Genomic DNA, 14,232 nt, shown 5'->3' with positions numbered 1-14,232 from the left:
ACTAGGCTCTATAATCCAAGCCAGGGCAGCAATGTTGGGCGGTGGAGTTGGAGGGTGGTGAAATGGAACAGGGAGAGACTTGAACCAGCAAGACCCATTAGGAAGCTCTTACTGTTCAAGTTGACAGGTGGTGAGAGAGCCTGAGGCAATAGCAACGAGGACATAGAAGGAGATGGTTAGGAGGGCGACACAAGTAGGATCTGTAGGATATGGGAGCTGGTTTAATGAGTTGAGGCACATCCAGAACTTTCTCTAGGAGAGATCATATGTTAGGTTTACAAAATAAGTCCTAAAAAAGTTAAGGAGATTGGAATTAGAGCAAGTCTCTTTTCCACATTATTTTTTACCACAGTGGAATGAAACTAAATCAATAGCAGGGAAAAAAAAAACCCTGAAAATTTCACAGATATGTGGAAATTAAACAATACACTTTTGAACAACCATTGGTTCAAAGAAGAAATCAAAAAGAGAATTAGAAAATACCCAAGGCAAATAAAAACAAAACCACAACAGGCCAAAATTTATGGGCTTCTGTAAAAGCATTACTGAGGGAAGGTTTTTGCAACAAATGACCTACTTTTTTTTTTTTTTAAAAAAGATCTCAAATAAACAACCTTAACTACACCTGAAGAAGCTAGAAAAAGAACAAACTGAGCCCAAAGTTAGCAAAAGGAAGGAAAGAACAAAGATTAGAGCAGAAATAAACACAATAGAAAATATAAAAACAACAGGAAAAAATAAATAAAACTATGAATCATCTGCCTTGTGCGAGGCGGGGCGCGAGCAGACGGCGGGTGTTGGGTGGGTCTGGCGGGGTCGGTTGGCTCCTGCTCTACGGCTTCTCTGTGATTGACGGAACTTGACTTAAGATGTCTAAGCAACAACCAATCCAGTTTATAAATCCAGAAACTCCTGGCTATGTTGGATTTGCAAATCTTCCCAACCAAGTTCACCGAAAATCAGTGAAAAAAGGTTTTGAGTTCACACTAATGGTGGTTGGTGAATCGGGTCTAGGAAAATCAACTCTCATAAACAGCCTGTTCCTGACGGATCTCTACCCAGAAAGAATCATACCTGGAGCTGCAGAGAAAATTGAAAGAACAGTCCAGATTGAGGCTTCGACTGTGGAGATTGAAGAGCGAGGGGTCAAGCTGCGCCTCACAGTGGTGGACACCCCTGGCTATGATGATGCCATCAACTGCAGGGACTGCTTCAAGACCATCATCGCCTACATCGATGAGCAGTTTGAGCGGTACCTGCACGACGAGAGTGACCTGAACCGCCGCCATATCGTGGACAACAGGGTGCACTGCTGCTTCTACTTCATCTCGCCCTTCGGGCACGGGCTGAAGCCCCTGGACGTCGCGTTCATGAAGGCCATACACAACAAGGTCAACATCGTGCCCGTTATCGCCAAAGCCGACACGCTCACGCTGAAGGAGCGGGAGCGCCTGAAGAAGAGGATTCTGGATGAGATCGAAGAACACAACAACAAAATCTATCGCTTGCCTGATGCCGAGTCAGATGAAGATGAGGATTTTAAAGAGCAGACCTGGCTTCTTAAGGCCAGTATCCCATTCTCTGTGGTTGGATACAATCAGCTGATTGAAGCCAAAGGCAAGAAGGTTCGAGGCCGCCTCTACCCGTGGGGGGTCGTGGAGGTGGAGAACCCGGAGCACAACGACTTCCTGAAGCTGCGGACGATGCTCATCACTCACATGCAGGACCTCCAGGAGGTGACCCAGGACCTCCACTACAAGAACTTCCACTCTGAGAGGCTCAAGAGAGGCGGCAGGAAAGTGGAAAATGAGGACATGAATAAAGACCAGATCTTGCTAGAAAAGGAAGCGGAGCTCCGCCGCATGCAGGAGATGATCGCAAGGATGCAGGCGCAGATGCAGCTGCAGCTGCAGGGCAGCGACGGCGATGGCGGGGTCCACGGGCTCCACATGTGAGAAAACGCTTTGCAAGATAAAACATTCCGGATGAGTAATCCAGCTCTGCATTTTCAAGAAATTGTTGAAGAGGTGCCCATCCACACTTCACAGTGCCTGTGGCTCAAAAATTTAATTTTTAAAAATCTTCTGATGTGTTCTTTTTATGAAGTACTTCTAACATTTGTATTCATTACTAGAGGGTAGACTTTATATTTTGTAAGTGAACTTGGCATTTTCATTTCCTTCTACCTTATGTAACTACTAACATTAGTTAGACTTGATTTCCAGGGATCAGGCAGCATGTTAACGTGACTTGGCTGGCCTAACCCATGAGTCCTGGAGGAGTGCTCTTGATTTGTTTCCAGAACATTCATACTTACACAGAGTGTTCCTGAGTGGTACAGAGATGCAGGCCTAGTGACAGAGAGGGAACAGCCATTTGCTCACCCGGACCACGTGTGGAGATGCTTCCCGGCCTCGCCTTTGATGGAGCCCAACACCAAAGATCAGTTTTGCTGCTATAACTCAGTACCTTTCATTCATCTGCACATTAATCATTTTTACCAAATGAAACAGTTATCTAATGAGATACATGTTTATACTTAAGGAGTCTTAAAAACAACAGTCCTTTAGGGGTAAACTTTAGAAGTCTGGATATCGCACTAGGTTATTTTTCAAACCACGGTGCAGAGAACCTGGCGCAGCCACTTCTGTGGCGTACAGAGCAAGTCAGGGACTCCAAGAGCTCCAGTTTTCATACAGCAACTAAAATTCTTACAACAGAGGCAGTAAACTAGGAAAATTAGGAATCGATCTGTTCAGAAACTAACCTCGTGTATGTTTTTGCTGCACTTTAATATATTTTTATAACTGCAGGTGTAGATCTGCTTCAGCAGTGGAAACCCTTGGGGAGGTGGGTGCCAAGCCCAGACCTGTCGCAGGCCTTGGGGTTCTGGCCCCATGAAGCCCAAAGTGCCAATCAGGTTCTTCCGATGTAGCTTTCCTTTACCTGTTTCTTTTTTTAATGGTTTTCTGAAGGGAGGCAAATCCCACTGGTCTTTTTTTTTTTTTAATATGCGATCGTCTCAGGTATTGTTAGCCGCCACTGTTTCCTTCATTATTTGTAATGCAGTTTTCCCCATCCATCCTGTAAGAATGGAAGATATTTCAAGTCTGCACCGAGGCCTGTCTGCAGATGCCGCCAGTCTAGCCCCGCTGGTTGGTTTTCTGTGATTTGTGGCCTTGGCCCTTCCCTCCTGGCATGTCTCTGTCTCGAACTCCCTGGGTGCTGATGCTCCAGGGCCTGCCTTTTCTTTTCTTCTTCAGCATTTCCACCGAAGTTGAGAAAAAGTGACAGATGAAAGACCTGGAGGGAGTAGGTGCTGACTCACTGTTTTCATTTTGCTATAACAGAGGGTTAAAATGGATGAGGGTTATTTTGGCCAGAAAATAAAAGAGGTAAAAATACATTAGTTACAAAAGCGTACGTGCTAGCGTGACCCTGCACTGTTATGTCATTGTGAGCAGTTCAGAGCTTCAGGTTTAGGCACATTGTACAAAGTTTTACCAAGTATTCCATGACTTGAGAGCACCTCCAGGGCCAATTATTTGGGCTATTTTGGCATTTATTAATGGTGCTGATAAAAGGGGAGCATCTGCAGATGGTCTGTGTAAGCCGTGTGAGTAAAACTGCGTCTGGGGGCCGGCTGCCACCTAACGGTTACACGTGTGGGTGGACCTGCACCTTCGCATCCCTTTTTATGCCCAAACTGAAATACTTTTCCTAACAATAATTGTTCTTTTACTAAGAGACACTCTTTACCTCTAGAAGTGTGTTTTGACAGCTTATTTTACACAGTCCTTTTGTATCCTTTGAAACTAACTCTTCATCAATAAAGCACTATTGTTTAGAGGTTAAAATTTAAAAAAAAAACAAACTATGAATCAATATTTATCCAAAATAATTAAAATCAGGATCTCACAGAGATATTAATACACCTATGCTTATTGGGGCACTATTCAGAGTAGCCAAAATATGGAAACAACTTAAATAGTCATTGACAATTGAACAAATAAAGAAAATGAGGTATACATACATACAATAGAATACTATTCAGCCTTTAAAAAGAAGGCAATTCTACAATATGCAAAAACATTAATAAACCTTGAGGTCATTATGCTAAGTGAAATCAGCCAGTCACAGAAAGACATACACAAGGGGATGCCCCCAAAAGGAATTTATTTATAAAAATTGTGTATCTATCCTTTCATGTTTAACTTCAGTCACCTTCCAAGTACTCTCCTTTTGATGTGATACATCTATGGAGACTTTTTTTCAACTGCCCTAAACAGTTTTTGAACTCATTGATTTTGATGCCTTTTAGTGCTTCTGCCATTTGTTCGTTTCACCTCTCCACATTGGCAAAACATTTCTTTTTGAGGACTTTTTTATCTGGAGAAACAAAAAGTTGCTCAGGCTGAGAGCAAGTGCATAAGGAGGGTAGGGCACAGGGGTCATGCCATTTTTGATAAAAAACTACTGAACATTCCATGTAGTGGAGGCAGGTACACTTGTAAATCACCCATCATGAAATGGGCAAATGCACTGAAAGAGTCTTCAAAAAAAATTCACTGAAGCAGAACACAGCCTCTCACAACAATGCCAGCTAGTACACTGATACAGATGGGTTCCTAGAACACTCACCCAGCAAGGGAAGCCTGTACTACAAGGGACCCGCCCTCCAGAAGATAATTCAGTTTGTTTTGGGGGGCCCTCCTCATATACTGCATGATTCCTCTTGTGTGAGGTATCTAAAGTAGCCAAAATAACAGAATCAAAAAGTAGAGTAGAGGTTGCCAGGGGCTGGGAGAAGGGTAAAATGTGAGTAATCAACAGACCCAAAGTTTCAGTTAAGAAAAATCATTATTTTCTCGAGCTCTGCTTTACAACATTATACCTACAGTCAACCGTACTGTAGACTTAAAAATTACTTAAAAATTTAAGAGGCTAGATCTCACGTTGTGTTCTGAACTTACTAAAATAAAAATGTTTTTAAGTATAATGCTGGTACAGTATTTAGTATATATTAAGTACTTAATAAATATTAGTTCTTTGTCCTTTCCTTTGCTTCTATCCTTGATAATGCCTAGACTTTCCTGAAAACATTTTATTTAAGTAAGTTACCTTTTGCCCAACGTAAGTAAAGTACTCCTGACTGCAGAAGCTCTAGATTCCTTGAAAACAGGGACCCTATCATACTTAAGTCAGTCAAGTATATATTGGACATTTACCACTTACCTAAAAAGCTATAGTTTACTGATAGGATGGAGCACTATGCTAATATATAGTAGATGTCCAATAAGTAAATAATACCTTCTGAACTGGAGTGTATTGCAACACAACTAATAAAAATAAGCATAAAATGCTTTAGAATTTAGGTTTATATGCAATTACTTGGTAACAACCTTGTTAAACCCAATAGCACCTACAGGTAATAAGCATACAATTTTATAAGGAAAACAAAGTAGTATAACAGTTATTTGTTCAAGTTCACAGAAAGAAAAAGTCATTTCAGAGCTGGAAATAGATAACAGTTATTAATCTAACTGTCAGTAAGTATTGGGAAGTAAGTATCTCCCAGTGGTATTTCAGTTGTGAGCCCATTGAGGCATGAACAGATCATCTCTTAGGATTTCTAATGCAACAAAACAAACATAAAAATATTGGGTTGGCTGAAAAGTCCATTTATTTTATTTCCATAAAAGACACATTTTTTATTTTCACCAATAACTTTAATGATTTGGATATTTTGAATATGTTGGTTATCTCCCTTGTGGTATAATGTTGATTGTTCTCAATTAATATCTCAATTTGATTGCTCTCAACTTCAACTGGTCTACCCAACCATGGAGAATTAACTAGTGGGAAATCTCCAACACAAAACTTCTCAAACCACATTTGACACTTTCGATCAGTCACAGCACCTTCTCCATACACAGCACAAATCTTTTTTGCACTTCAGTTGCATTTTTACCTTTCTTGAAATAATAAAGCAAAGTATGCCAGAAATGTTGATTATTCTCTTCCTTCTTCAATATTAAAATGGCTACACAAAAATTCACCACTTTTGATAATTTTTTTTAATGAAAGCAGATATAACAGGTGTCACAATACAATCTAACAAAATTGTTTCAAATGAAGTTAAAGACAATTAAATGCTACTAGAGCCATCTTATGGAAAAAAACCAAACTAACTTTTTAGCCAAATGAATAGAAGACTGCCTTTCATATAGTTAGTTAGTCCCAACTTCTCCAATCACATTCCAAGCAACAACCAGAGTAGAGTGCTTTGGATCAAGGAGGAGGTGTGTTTGGCTCAGAAGGAACCTGTCTAGGTCAAGGGAATGGGTAATACAAATTATGAAATGGGTCCATATCTTTGGGGCCCTTTTTTATGGCTGTGGTGAAATATAAGCTGATAGCATAAAGGGTTACCCAATAAGAAGGGGATCCGGTTTAATTTTTATCTTTGGGACTTTTTGCTTAGATTGTGGAAAAAGCAGGATTTAAGCCAGAGTCTAAAATGGGCCAAAATTCCCCACCTTTGGGACTAATTTTTCAGAAGTGTGGTTGGTAGATTGGTAAAAAGAACCTATGTCAAACTGGCTAATTGGGATATGAAGGAGGAATGGGAACATAAAGTAAAAACAAAGAGGTGGCTAAACCGGAAGACTTTAAGACAGCTATATCTGTTGTATGCTCAGGTCAGAAATTAAAACAAGAATAAATTTAGACACTTCTCTCTGGAGTGGATAGACTGGGAGGGGTGGTGTCCTGTCCCTCCTTAGGCTACCATATCCTCATTTGTAAAATATATATATTGTAAGTGCATATATATGGAGGATATCCTCTGTAAAATTATTCCTACTTTTAAAAAATTGTTGCTCTGTTTCTCTGAGATATAAAAGTTCTAGTTGAGATTGAGGGATGACAAGAAAAGCAATTATATAGTCAATAAGCAGAGGGCAAAACTTGAAAAGTCAAGAGGTTAATTAGAGGCAGCAAGGAGGTATTTCTCCCAGAAAACAGATTATACAAGTGATCCCTGTGCTGTGCATTGAATTACATCCCCAAAATATGTCTAAGTCCTGACCCATGGTGCCTGTAACTATGACCTTATTTGGAAATAGGGTTGTTGAAGATGTAATCAAGTTAAGGTGAGGTCACAATGGACTAGGGTGGGCCCTAATTCAATGACTTGTATTCTTATAAGAAGAGGGAAACTTGGATACATAGCTATAGAAAGGGGAGAAGGCCATGTGAGGATGGAGGCCATGTGAGGATTGGAATCATGCAGCTACAAACCAAGGAGTACAAAGAATGTTGATAACCATCTGAAGCTAGGAAGAAAGCTTCTTCCACAGGAAACATGGAACTTCTAACACTTCGATTTTGGATTTCTAGACTCCATAATTGTGAAAGAATAAGGTCCTGTTGTTCTGAGCCGTCCAGTTTGCCATAGGAAACTAATGCACTTTGCTATCTGAAGATGACTTTCAACTGTGTGGTTCCCAGTGTTATGAGTCAACTTAGAAGGCGGGCCTTCACATTCCAGGTTTTCAGTTGAGACCCTGGCATTACACTTCCTTCAAGCCCAGCCTTTTAACCAAGAAGTCCAGAAATCCCCTGGTGGAGCAAGATTTGATGAGCATACCAGTCATGAAAGAACTCCAGTTCAATGGGAGAGTTCAGGCTTGGCCTTCTGGGACACATCTTTAATGGATTCTGAGGGTCAAGATTTTTCTCTTTTGGAGCCAAGAGTACAAAAATACCTGTACCTCTAATTCTTCCATATCTTACTAGTGTAAGAGGTAGGTATGTGGTGTTTGGCCAAGTAGAAGAGTAAGTATTGAATAAGTAGTAGACCTTTTGAGTTATGAGAAATTAGATGAGTGGTTGTACTTTTAGAGTTGCTGAGATTTTAATAAACACCAATGTCTAGGTCTTACCCACAGAAATTAGACTCTGCCTCCATCTCCAATGGGCCTTCTCCCCTCTGTATAGCTGTCATTAAATTAGTGCCTACCCTAATTTATGCACTCGCCTAACTTAATCACATATGCAAAGTCCCTATTTCCAAATAAGGAATACAGCCCAGGTATTGGTATTGGTATTTTTTAAAGCTCACCAGTATTCATCCAAGCTGAAAACTTGTACCAGGTGATGACCTAGATGATAAGAAAGTGGCCTATGATAGATCCACCCAACTTCTTACTAGGTCATAAAGAAGGAATGCTATTAAGTTATTAGATAGATGATTATATCTGGTTCCTGACTGTCAGAGTTCCATTATAACCACTCTTTGTATTTTGGACCTAACATCCAGCTTTGCCCCAAACTTCTCTTCTTTCATTCCCCACATCCAATCAATCACCAAGTCTTCTTGATTCTATTTTTAAATGTTTCTCAAATGGATCTTCTCCTCTCCATTCCTTTGACCACTGCCCTGGTTCATTCTATCACAACTTCTTGACTGGGTTTCTGCATAGCAGCCTAACTCACCCTCCTGGGTATAGCCTCCCTCACTTTCAATTCATTCTCCAATTGCCACCAAAATCATCACTTAAAATACAAGTGTCCATGTATTGTTCTCTTGCTTAAACCCATTAAAAGACTTTTTTTTTTTGCCTACAGAGTCACTTCTAGACTGGTACATAATAAACAGGACTCTCCACAACCTGGGCCTTGTCTCTGTCTCCCCACTATCTTCTGTTGCCACTTGTCCCTTGCATTTTACTTTTAATTTACAGTTCACAGTGCTATTTCAGGCCTCAATCTATTTGTGCACTGTTGTTGCCTTTACCCAGCAAGTCCCTCCCTGAACTTACCCTTTGGCCATCTGAAATACTAGTATTCCTTCTCCAGAAGATCTTCCTGACTTCCTGACCCCTACTCCCCCTTTTCTGTTGTATCACCTTTATGCTTTATATATATATTTATTATTGCCTTTATTGTAGTGCTTAATATAATTTTTAAATGTCAGAGTTGCCTTCTAGATAATGAAATCTTTGAGATAACTTCTGCATCTAGCCTCTGAAATCTTAGCCTCTGGAACAATAGGTGATATATGGTGAGACCTCATAAATGTTGGGTGACTGAATGAAAAAGCTAAGAAATGAGTAAATGCAGTGTCTACTGGAAAGATAACTATAAATCAACCCATAAGCTTTGTCTCCATACCTAAAAGGACTGAGAGATAGATTGAGAAGTATGGGAGTAAGAAAGCACTTAGGAAGAAGATTTTGCTTGGAGGGAAAGATAATATTGGTTTAGACAAACTGGGCTAAGGAGGAAAAAAAAACTATTGTCAAGGAATGTAAAACTGATGGGTATTAGTACAGAAAAGACTTGGTTTATCTAATTGTTCTGGCAGAAATCAGCTGTATTTGGGTTTTTATTCCAAATGGGTTTATAAGCTGGAAGTCTTCTCATTCCATCAGAATATTTGATTGGACAACCGTGTCATGCCTAGGGATAACCACTTTCATGTAAATAAAAGATGTTCTGATAAATATCCAAGTAGCTATGCTTAGCATGGCAGGAAATAAATTATTTACTGAATGCATTATAACCTGTCTAAACACCCCAAAAGAAGTATCTTTGAGTTATCTAAGTAGAGCTAACTGAAAAGAAGGCTCTTTGATGCTAAGATCTCTGATAATGGTGGTCTGTTGCCACTAGATATTTGGTAGAGATTAAAGAAGGTCTGAATTCTCATAGCCCCATATACCTTTTTTATTGAATTCTTTGGGGTGACATGGGTTGATAAAATTATTTAGGCTTCAGCTGTATGATTCTATCTATATGTTACACATATACCTTTTATTTAAAACCTTTACCACATTTATACATTTGTATTTGATTAATACATGTGTTCCCAACTCTATATTAATGCAGGGATTCATGTATTGTTTTGCTCATTCATGTACCCTGTATATGGTAAATATTCTTTAACAATGTATCAAATGAATGTGTTAAGTGCATAGCCTGGTCCTTTAAACAGTGCCTCTGGATTGCTTATACAATGAACATGTTCCCTGATTTTATAGAATCTTATAAACCTAAACCTGATCCAGTAAGCCCTCGGAATCTTTTCTTCATTTCTGTCTAGCCCATGATATTCACACTTTCCCAGATAGTCAAGCTTATGAAAGAACATGAACCTACTGATTCTGAAAGCTTGAGATATACAAGATCTTAAAGTGAAATCAGGTAAAGTAGGGTGAGCAGCTTATTCAACACCTGCTAAATAAATTATCAGGCTGACTGTTTGTTGATCTTAAACACAGTCCATGCCAGGCTTCAAATATGATTTCAGTTGCCAAGAATGTATGTTTCCATTTTATCATTCTATTCTTTCAAGGAAAAAAATTTATTAAAAAGATTGAAAATGAGATGCTCATGTTTTAATGTTAGAACTAAAGATGCAGATGGTAGTAGAAATGGAATGAGGCAGAGGCACAGATTCTTTAGATCATCAGGTGCAGCAGGGCTTGGACTACCAAGAAAAAGCATAATTCTTATGCTGAGGACTGTAATTATGGTGAAGGAATACGACAGGAACTGTTTGCATTAATCAATGAAATCCAGAACTTGCTGGAGCACCTTAGACGCTAAGACTGAGGATGGCAAGAGTTTGTGGGATCTAACTGGATGCCCAGCAAGGCTGATGTTGTGTCTCAGAAACTGGACTTTTGTCTGGCCAAGTAAACACTTCTTCAGCCTACCTTGTAACTTCTACTGCTGGAGGCTGGCCCTAACCATTCAGACATGCATGATATGCTGGGCCGGGTCCTGTGAGTATATCAAGGTAATATCAAAGGGATCTTTAATAAACTGTTGTGGAGAGGCCAGTCTATTGTATCAATCCTAATGGCTTTCTACTCATAATAGCTGTACCAAGTCCAAAGGTAGCTTTGCTTTCCCTCACTCTGGATTCAAACTAGTTTGTGTTCCCCCCCAGAGGTCATTCAGTGTAGATAATTAATGAATATTATTGGTATATCAATTGGGGAGCATTAGATGGTGATGGTGTTGAGTCAGTAGTCTTCATAAGAAAAATCAGAACTTAAGTAGGGAAAAGAGAAAGGAATATGAGCCGTTGCTGTAAATCTGCCTTGAACTTTAGCAGATGCTTTGAATCTGGCTTTTTTTTTTTTTTCTTTTTTAGTTGACTCTTGTTGGAAATTTTCCTGTTTTAAGGCACTATGCTAAGCTCTTTGTATACATTACCTCATTTAATTGTGACACCACCTCTGAAAAATGTGTCACTAGTGGTTTCATTATACAGGTGAGGAAACTTTAGAATTTGCTAGGCAGCCACAGGGTCAGTTCGATAAGGGGATATTAAAGATCTCTGCTAGAATCCAGGTCAGTCTTAGTGCCATGGTAGTGGTGGGACATGACCTAAATTCTTGGTTCATCTGGAATTAAGCCCAGGTCAACTTTGCATGTATAAGTGGGTCAATAATAGCCCAGGGGGAAACACAGGTAATGTTAGTAAAAGCATACAGACATTTAAGTCAGCCTCAGGAACGTCATGCCCTGAGATTCAAACGACCAGGTTAGGGCTTCAAACCCAAGGAACTCTGGGAAGAAAATAAATTTGTGATACAGTTCTCTTTTGTTGGTTTCCAATAATCATTGTTGGATTCTGATCTTAAGAGGATAGCCAGATGAGGAGAATAATTTCTATAAGAAATCACAGATTTAGGAATTTAAGCACAATCCAGGTCAACACAGTCAAAGTATTGTGTTTGGACATTGCCTCTGAATTTCCGCAGCTCATGTATATCGAGTCAAAATCTCTGAAAATACCTTGTGGAAATCTGGATAGAATAAAAGGCAAGAGATGTGTTTATTCCTATTAACATTCAAAATCCTTAAAAGCATCTAATCAACTACATACCAATTTAGAAAATAAAGGTGAGCACATATTTTTTAAGCTATTCTATGGTTATGGGCATTGGGAATAAATGTGCTTGTGGGGAAACCCATCATTTGTCTACTGTATAAACCTACTTAGTTCTGAAGTGATTAGCTGCCACTACATTTTCTCCCCTTTTAATCCAAATAATTAATGAATGAGGCTAACTAATATAGGAAGCTGGTATGAGATGGCTAAAAAAGGGGAACTGAGTCAGTGGAATTACTGAGCCCATTAAATCTCAAAGATTTCTGCATATTAGAACTAACTTTAAATCTGTCTTTCTTGAAGACACCAAATTCAGAGAGTGCAAGAAGCACCTATTTCTAATGCTTTAGTTGTATCAGGACCAACTTCACGATTTTCAAGAAGACTATAATTTGCTTCAGTGGCTCTCTCTTTATTCAGTATTTCTTAAGAATTGTTTAGATTCCTGGCTGAAATGAATTATTCTGCTTCTCAGGGTTTTTTTAAATCAGAAATATTAGCCAAAGAAGTGACTTAATCTATGCAGAATCATCACCGGCTGGTATATATTCAAAAAGACTGATTCAGAAAAAGGAAGTATTTAAGAACTAGTTAAATAATTTTAAAAAGATTAACAATATTATTAGTCAGGGATTCATCTAAAATCCATTAAAACTTGTTTAAGATATCACATCTTTTCAAAGGGACACTAATTAAAAATGTAAGGTGGGTCTTTCAGTGATGGTATTATATATGAGTACAATAAATTATTTTTTAATTTTGTGATCGATTACCTAGAGCACTGGTTCTCAAATTATTTTCTTTTTATTTATTTATTTTACTTACAACAATTTTTTTTAGAGAGAGGGGAAAGGAGGGACAAAGAGAGGGAGAGAAACGTCAATGTGTGGTTGCCTCTCACATGCCCCCAAATGGGGACCTGGCCTGCAACCCAGTCATGTGCCCTAACTGGGAATCAAACTGGTGACCCCTTGGTTCACAGACTGTCACTCAATCCACTGAGCCACACCAGCCAGGGCTCAAACTATTTTCTGTTGGAACATGCTGAACTTAGATTTTTCTACTCATATTTTTCACTCTGAATGAAAAATTACCCAAATTGTTACTTATTTATTTACTAATATTGTTTATCTGTTCATCAATGCTAATAATCAAGAAATAAATGAATATATCAACAGATTATTAGATTTTAAAATGTACTACATATACAATTTAATATTATTCAGCCATCAGAAAGAAGGAAATCCTGTCATTTGTGACAACATGAATGGAACTTGACAGCATTATGGCAAGTGTAATTAAGTTAGAGAAAGACAAATACTGTATGATATATATGGATTCTAAAAAAGTTGAACTCATAGGAACAGAGAATAGAATGGTGGTTGCTGGAGGTTTGGGGGTAGAATGGGGAAATGGGAAGAGATTGGTCAAAGGAAACAAACTTCCAGTTATAGAATGAATAAGTTCTGGGGAGCTAATATACACCATGGTAACTACAGTTAACAATACTGTATTGTATAATTGAAAGTTGCTAAGAGAGTAATTTTTTTTTAATTAATTTATTTATTTGTTTTGTTTATTTTTTTAGAGAGAGGGGAAAGGAGAAAGAGAAGGAGAGAAACATCACTGTGTGGTTGCCTCTCACTCACGGCCCCCAACTGGGGACATGACGTGCAACCTAGTAATGTGCCCTGACTGGGAATCGAACCAGCGACAGAGAGTAATTCTTAATGTTCTCACAATACACACATAAAAAAGTAATATGTATAGATGAGTAGATCAAAAAGCTGTGGTACATTTACACAATGGAATACTATGCAACAGAGAGAAGGAAGGAACTCCTGCCATTTGCGACAACATGGATGGAACTAGAAAATTATGCTTAGTGAAATAAGCCAGACAAAGAAAGAAAAATACCATATGATATCAACTAATAGAGGAAACTAAAGAACAACATAAACAAACGAACTAAATAGGACAAGGAGCAAAATAACAGTCAATATGAGGGAGCAGGAGGGAGGGAGAGAAGGGGGCTAAGTAAGGAAAGGGTTTAGTCAAGGAATGTGTATAAATGACTCATGGACATAGACAATGGGGAGGGATATGATTGTGGGAGAAGGGGTGGGCTGGGTTGGGGGGAGCAATGGGGAAAAAATGGGACAACTGTAATTGAAAAACCAAAAAATAAAATTAAAAAAAAAAGAAAAGTAGTATGTAAGATAATGGCGGTATTAACTAATCTTATTGTAATAATTATTGTGTATCAAACCATCACATTGGGCACCTTAAATACACACAATGCTATATGTCAATTATATCTC

The 14,232-nt window shown here is 38.8% G+C and overlaps 1 pseudogene; it reads left to right on the top strand.

Annotated features, from left to right (window-relative positions):
- The first annotated feature begins 773 nt into the window (after positions 1 to 773).
- Positions 774 to 2,082, top strand: LOC150001499 (septin-2 pseudogene; annotated as a pseudogene).
- Positions 2,083 to 14,232: the final 12,150 nt, after the last annotated feature.

This window comes from Furipterus horrens, unplaced genomic scaffold (assembly GCF_987537825.1).
Source record: "Furipterus horrens unplaced genomic scaffold, mFurHor1.1.pri manual_scaffold_9, whole genome shotgun sequence".
Lineage (NCBI taxonomy): Eukaryota > Metazoa > Chordata > Mammalia > Chiroptera > Furipteridae > Furipterus > Furipterus horrens.
Note: the sequence above shows the minus strand (reverse complement) of the source record. Positions and strands in the feature narration are given on the sequence as shown.